Below are 7,237 nucleotides of genomic sequence, written 5' to 3' on the forward strand. Positions count from 1 at the left end.
TGTAAAATCAATCTCATTTATTCGGCACACTTGTACATACAATTTTAAAATAAAATGATATCACATTCCAACGAATCCGCCTCTGCTTGTTTGACTGGAGCTGAAAAAAAGAATGTGTTAATTAGCTTAAGTAGAGGAAATATTTGTTATGATTTTATGGTGAATCGAACAATTCACTGTTAACGACCACATACATAAATGATGAGGCAGTACTCACTTTACTTCAGTAGTTGCAGGATAAGAGTCATAAGGGTTTCTTTTTATTTGTTTTCCTTAATCGAAAATCACTCAACGTAAACATTGTTCCGATCAGCTGATTCGAGTCGGACATCTAGCTAGTTTCTTCGAAATCTAGTTGATAGTATTTCATAGGTCACGAGAGTCTAGTTCCTTGAGTAGCCGTAACTCGAAGAAAACTTATTATATTATATAGTAGATTACATATTTGTACATAGAATAATCTCAGTAACCCGTATTTAGAAGTTTAGGACACGAATATTTGTAATGTTCGGATGTTTAGGTTGGTTTTGGAATCATTATTAAGAACATGCGTGAGCCATCTATGTGTAGCAGTGATAGGTAGGGATTTGTCATTTTTGATTAGGTCGAAAGGTGTTCACTCCCGTTTGGAGTGAAGTGTGTCCTTGTGAAGTAACCACTGGTTGAATTTGAGGTATTTAATGATTTTCCAATCACCCTTAGTTGGGATAATCTCGAACTTCACCATTAAAGAGTTCTGTAGGCTGTATAGTGTATTTGATGGGTTGGTTATTTTGAATACAATCCAGAACTGATCTCGTAAGAGGATTTTTAGTGGTATTTTTTTGTACGACGACAGAGTACAACGTGTATACGATCCTGTGAAGCTGTTACCATCTTGTGTGATACGCGGCATTTCTCGACAGTTCACGGAAGTGATAAAACCCCTTAGCAAGGGTAAGTTAACCTTTGTATATAGATATGTATTTATTAAGATCTGTGTAACATTTCTGTTTCAATAAAGAAACTACTGTAGGGCAGATTTACCTGACCCTCCACCTCAGCTTGTTCCCTGTGATTTAGCTGTGGTGAAATTGCAGTCTTTCGTCTTTAGAAATTAATTGTAATTTTCGTTGTTTTTCTTGTTTGTTTTATGTGTGTAAATGCGTTAGAATCTTGTTCTGTTGGGAATTTAAATAACCATATAAGGTTTTAAGGCATACTTCTTTTTTTAGGGTTTTTTTTGGGTAATTTTCATTTTCGTACCTGCTACGCTGGATTCCAAGCATTGGAAGCACCTAACCTAGAGGCAGAATTCACACATCAACAGGGTGATCCATCACAACAGGCATCACCACCGGTGTGATTTTCCACTGTGACCCGGATCATACTACAGAGTGTCCCGAGTTCTGAGGACTTTGAAGCTGGTACTCAACGCCGTGGGAGACACGCAAGTTTAGATTTGATTTATCTCAAATATCTATAGAACGCTATTGTGCTTATATATCTGCTTCATTGCAAAGATGAAATTTAATGCAAACTATTTGATACTTTATTATCATACATGTGAGGGGAAAATTTAATGCTTACTATTTTATCCTAGATTATGATACTGTGCGCCTACGCTTGAGCTCTCGCGACGCCAGCCTCACATGTTGCATGCATATTCCGGCCCTGATATTTTTCGACACGATTCATGCTCGTCGTTGGTAGGCAGTGATAGATTGAGTTGACGCTTACCAGGTTTGCTTGTGCTTGTATATGTATCGCTAAAATTTTGATTAGTTTATGGAAATTGGTGCTGATGCTGTGAAATATAGTTTATGGAGTATCATGGAGTATCACGACTGTATATATAATTTGGATACTTGTAATCAGAGTTGCGCATTGCTTTCTTGTATTACTATAAATCGTTACTGCCATAGCTACCGTTACTCACGCTTAATTATTATAGGAATTTTTCAGAAGAAGTCATCAAACCATCCAGTTGACTTTTAAACTTGTTTATGTTGGATAGTTCAGTTGATTTGCATATGTTGTTGATGAAGTACACCGGTTCTGAATAAATGCACATAACTAAGGGTAATTGTGAGAAAATTTACCTGGCGCCCATAATTATTTCTTTAATACATGTTCTTAACGAACCACTCCCGTCTTTACTGAGTGTAGCCGCAAATACCCACTTGACACTTGTTGTTGGTCAAGTGCATGGCATCTTCGGTAGATCCGAAGGTCGCAAGTTCACATTAACTCTACGTGAGATGATCAGGCCCTCAGAATATTTAATGTGGCATGAGATGTGTGGTCCTGTTAAAATCACATGTCGTTGGTGTCCTGACCATCCAGTTCAAGACCCACAGTGCTCGCCGTTGACACTGGCCAACGCCGTTCTCGAAGAAATATGACCGATGATGCCTATTTTTGTAATGGGACCCATTACAAAAATAAGCAGAAGAAGTGAACTATTTGGAAGTGGACTTTAGCGTAATGCTGGGCCACACTAATGAGAAATGCCATTGATTATCGCGATAATGGACGTTAACCGTAGGTGTAGCCACGACTTAACGCGATAATTTCACAATGGCAGTAACATTGCCGTTTGGCCTTAGGCGATAGCTCAAGTGGCGGTGCATCAAAGAGATTAACGCGAGAATGAATGCGATAAAGCGGCCACACTACGTCAGTATCACTGTCAACGTCCATCTTCCAAGTAAAATTAACGCCGTTTTTATCGCCAATCATGGGCATTCACGTTTATCGTATTAAGTGTAGCCACCCACTTTAGCGCGTTAAAATTTATCGCGATAATAATCGTGATAATGGGCATCGACGTTAACCGCTAGTGTGGCCCCAGTTTTAAAAAGTGGAGGATCAATATTACGGTAAATAATAATAAGCTGGAAATGGTTAAGGAAGCAACAAACCTAGGAGTTATTATGGACCCTGACTTGAGATTTGATAAACATATAAATAGACAATTACAACAGGCGTACTGTAGTCTGAAAATGATATATAATAATAGACATTTGTTACTCATTAAAGTTGGAAAATCATTATGTGAAACGTTAGTTTAATCAGCCTTAAATTATGCTGAATCTACGGCCCTAATTTAACAACACTCTATAAGAAAAAGATACAGAAACTGCAAAACTCATATCTGAGATCAATATACAGTATTAGAAAATGACAAAGAGTTTCTCATGAATTGAAAGAAATCGGGTGTTTGAATATTGATAATAATAGAAGAGAACATCATGCTGTCTGAATCTGAATATTCCAAATATAGGCCTACCGACTGTACCTCCCGTTAGAACGAAATATTTTAGACGGTCATTTGGCTACCAAATCTATTCTCTATGCAATCCGGTTCTGAATATTATAAGAATACAAAATGCTCACAAATTCAGACAATTTCACAAAGAACATCTTCTTGAATCTCAAATTTTATAAAAATGATTTTTTTTTCTTTTTCAGTTTTCAGCGAAATATGTTTTTTTTTCTTGTAACATTACATAGGTTTGTTGGGGTTGAGTGGAAGAATATTGTCCGTCGTGTTCACACAACAGAAAATAAACTTCGCCCTTTATTTCTATATATGAACCTTCATTTCTAATATTCATTGTATACTTTTGAATGTGAAAATAATAAAGACGATTATTATTCTGCAAAAATTTATTTCAAAATGAAAAAAATTCACAAACAATTTGGACAAATTGTTTTTGCACATTGCCAACATATAGGTTTTTTGCATATGTCGCAACTATAGTTGGTTTTACGGTCGTCCTTCGATAGACATACAGGACATCTTTTTCTTTTTGACCTGGAAAGTTCAGCAGGTAGCTCAACAGGGCATTCTAGATCAATATTGAAGATATCGGAGGCTGTATTTCGTAATTTGCGATTCAATTTTGGGTTGGAAATTCGATGTCTAATTTGAGCCTCGCACAAAGAAATTCCAAGCTGTTAACTCACTATCATCGGAATCATAGTCTTGATCATCAAATTGCCACTCAATTTCACTGTTTTTATCGTGATCGCTTATTTCCTCAAAATCCATTCATTCAACATTACTTGCATTTCCATAATCAAGTAATAATAATAATAATAATAATATACTTTATTTCAAAAAATGCAGACTAATACAGCTGAAGCAGTAATGAAGACATAGAATGAAAAGGCGTCACAGTGAAAAACATTAAACATTTGTATATATAAAATCTAAAAAAAATTAAATAATAAAGTAGATATGAAATATGTTGCAAAAATATTCATAAACATATATTGAAGACATATAGAGTTGCCTATCAGGTGGGAAAATTACAATTAAAATATTCACCAGTATTATATGGTTCATTTTCTATAATAATTTTTTTAATTTCTTTCTTAAATTTGCTGATGCCATTGATTGATTTTATTCGATCTGGCAGTTTATTGAAAAATTTTATACACATGTAGTGAGGACTACTTTCTGTTATAGATAGTCTGTGTAATGGATACATGATATTTCTCGTTCTTGTTTCATGCCCGTGTGAAATATTATAGGTCAAAAAGGTATCTTTATTTTTGAAAAAATATATTAAGCATTCATATATATATATGCCAAAAATTGTCATTATATTATTCTTCCGAAAACACCCTCTACATGATGCTATGTAGGCCATGTTTAACATAACCCGTAAGGTTCTTTTTTGTATTACAAAAATTTTTTGAACATCATGACTACATCCCCAAAACAAAATTCCGTACTTTGCCACCGATTCGAAGCTGGAATGATATATTATTTTCATTGAGTTTGGGTGGAGATATTTGTTGAGAGATCTTATAACATAAAGCACCCTATTGAGTTTCATACATAGATCTTCTATATGTTCTGACCAGGTCAGAAATTCATTGATATATAAACCAAGAAACTTTGATTTTGATGTTATTTCTCTCTCTTTTGTAGCTATTTTGATTGTCGGTGGACATTCCAACTGCAACTGTCTTGAGCGAAACAATACTGTGTGGGTTTTTGATTCGTTAAGAATTAATTTGTTGCTATCAAACCATTCTTTTGTTTTTTTAAAGAGATTTTCAGTATTTTCTATGATTTTTGGGAAATTTTCACCGCCAATCAATATATTTGTATCATCAGCATAGCTTGTTATGAACTGATCATTTCTGGTATTCATTGAGCATAAGTCATTGGTAAAGATTATAAATAGAATCGGTCCGAGAATGCTACCTTGCGGTATTCCAATATTTGATTGGAGTATCTGTGATTTATAAATCATTCCCTCACTTTTAATGGAAACTCTCTGATTTCGACCATTCAGGTATGAACTAGCCCATTTCAAAGCGTTTCCTCTAATTCCATACTTCTCTAATTTATACATCAGAAGAGATCTGTCCAAACAGTCATATGCTTTAGAAAGATCTAAAAACATTCCTAAAGATAAATATTTTTTTTCAATGAAATTCAATACATGTTGAGTGAATTGGAAGATGGCTGACATTGTAGATCTACCTTGGATGTAACCATGTTGATTCTTACTGAAAATGTTACATTTATTAAAGAAATCTATCAGTTGTTCAGAAAATGCTAATTCAAACAATTTTGAGAAACTAGGAGGTTGACTTATTGGCCTATAATTTTCCATGAGTTCTATATCACCGTTTTTATATATAGGTGTAACTAAAGACACCTTCAGTTGTTCTGGGAATATGCCAAATTTCAAAGAGTTGTTTACGATATACGTGAGTATTTCTTTCATGTTAGGAATATTTTCTTTGACTAATGCTGAAGGTATACCATCATCCCCGCTACTTTGTTTATTCTTAATCTTGCGTGATAAATTAATTAAGTCTTCCATAGACAAAGGTTTCAAAAAAATTGACTGGTTGTTTTCATTTATATTACACTGAAATGGTACATCTGGGATATTTCTTATTATATTAGGTACAGTATTCGTTAGGAACAGATTGTATTCTTCTGCAACCTCTTGTGGTTTCCCTTTTATTCGACAATGAGAAATTTTATTCTTACCTGTAAGTTCATTGCAAAAGCTCCACATGCATTTAGTTTTGTTATCTGTACGTTGCAGTTTTTTATGGTACGTATCTTTTTTGGCTTTAACTAACAACTCGTTATATTTCGATTTAGCAATATTATACTGATCTTTGAAATTTGGATTATTCCCAGACAAAACTAGCAATACATCAAGATTATGTTTACACTGGCTCAAGTATCTCTTCTATAGCAGCAACCGATCTCCTTCATCATTCGAAACATCATTTTTTTTTCAATATCGTTCCAAAATTCATCATTATCTACTATTTTCATTAACTCTTCATCCGATAACGGTCTATTAATCATTGTATCTAAGAACAGTTAGTATCAGTTAGTTGAAATCAATAATAATACATCAAAATTATTTCAATAAATCATATTAACCCTTCATTTAGCATAAAATGGGCTGATTGTAGAAGATTGGAATGTGAAATTTTGCAATATAATATAAATCGCAACACGTGTTGCAGTATTTTGAACTTCAAACTGTTAAAATTCAAACATCATGAAAATAGATGAACATCTCATGAACTACGATTTTCAAATTAGTGTTAGTGAATGTTGATTCACACATAAAATCAATGACTTTCGAATCAATGCCTTCTAAAAAGTTGACAATATACGAATATTCTCCCTATATCTACGTTTCCTAATTAACTAATCTACTTCAATTGCTCTCTTTTTGCTCTACTCTGTGGGGAGAGTTCCATGTTAGCGTCCTGTTGAGGGTAGTACCAAGGTATTTCACCTCTTCCGAGCAGTTCAGTTTGCTTCTGAAGATTCCTCTCATTGTGATGTGTTCTACGAATTACTCTACTAAAGAGTATCTTGAGTATTCATTCTCTTGCTACCAGGGGTACATTCCCGAAGTTTAGTTGCTGGGTAAATGTTGGAAAGGTTGTTTTATCAAACGCTCCCTCGATATCTATGAATATACCCAGGGTGGATTCTTTGTTGTCCAATGATCTTTTGATTCTGCCAACCACATGGTGAATGGCCAAATCAGTAGACCTTCCCGGAGTATATGCATGCTGATTTGGATGAAGTGGGTTGTGAACTAGTACTTCATCTCTTATGTACCGCTCTCTATAGTTTTTTGAAAAGAACGATGTGACGCTGATTGGTCGGAATGGTTTAGTCAAGGTGGAGCCCATCCTACCTGATTTGGGTGTAAATGCCACTGGTACTCTCTCCACTTACTGGGAATAT

At 34.6% G+C, this 7,237-nt stretch overlaps 1 long non-coding RNA gene across 1 annotated transcript; it reads right to left on the reverse strand.

The window, feature by feature from the left end:
* Positions 1 to 454, reverse strand: LOC111516740 (uncharacterized). The gene is made up of 2 exons (XR_002723722.2): positions 218 to 454; positions 1 to 100 (listed from the first exon to the last, which is right to left on the reverse strand). It is a non-coding gene; the product is annotated as an uncharacterized lncRNA (long non-coding RNA).
* Between the last annotated feature and the right edge of the window lie 6,783 nt (positions 455 to 7,237).

The sequence above is a fragment of the Leptinotarsa decemlineata genome, unplaced genomic scaffold, assembly GCF_025532065.1.
Source record: "Leptinotarsa decemlineata unplaced genomic scaffold, Ldec_3_MD MMD2_P_RNA_scaffold_12, whole genome shotgun sequence".
Lineage (NCBI taxonomy): Eukaryota > Metazoa > Arthropoda > Insecta > Coleoptera > Chrysomelidae > Leptinotarsa > Leptinotarsa decemlineata.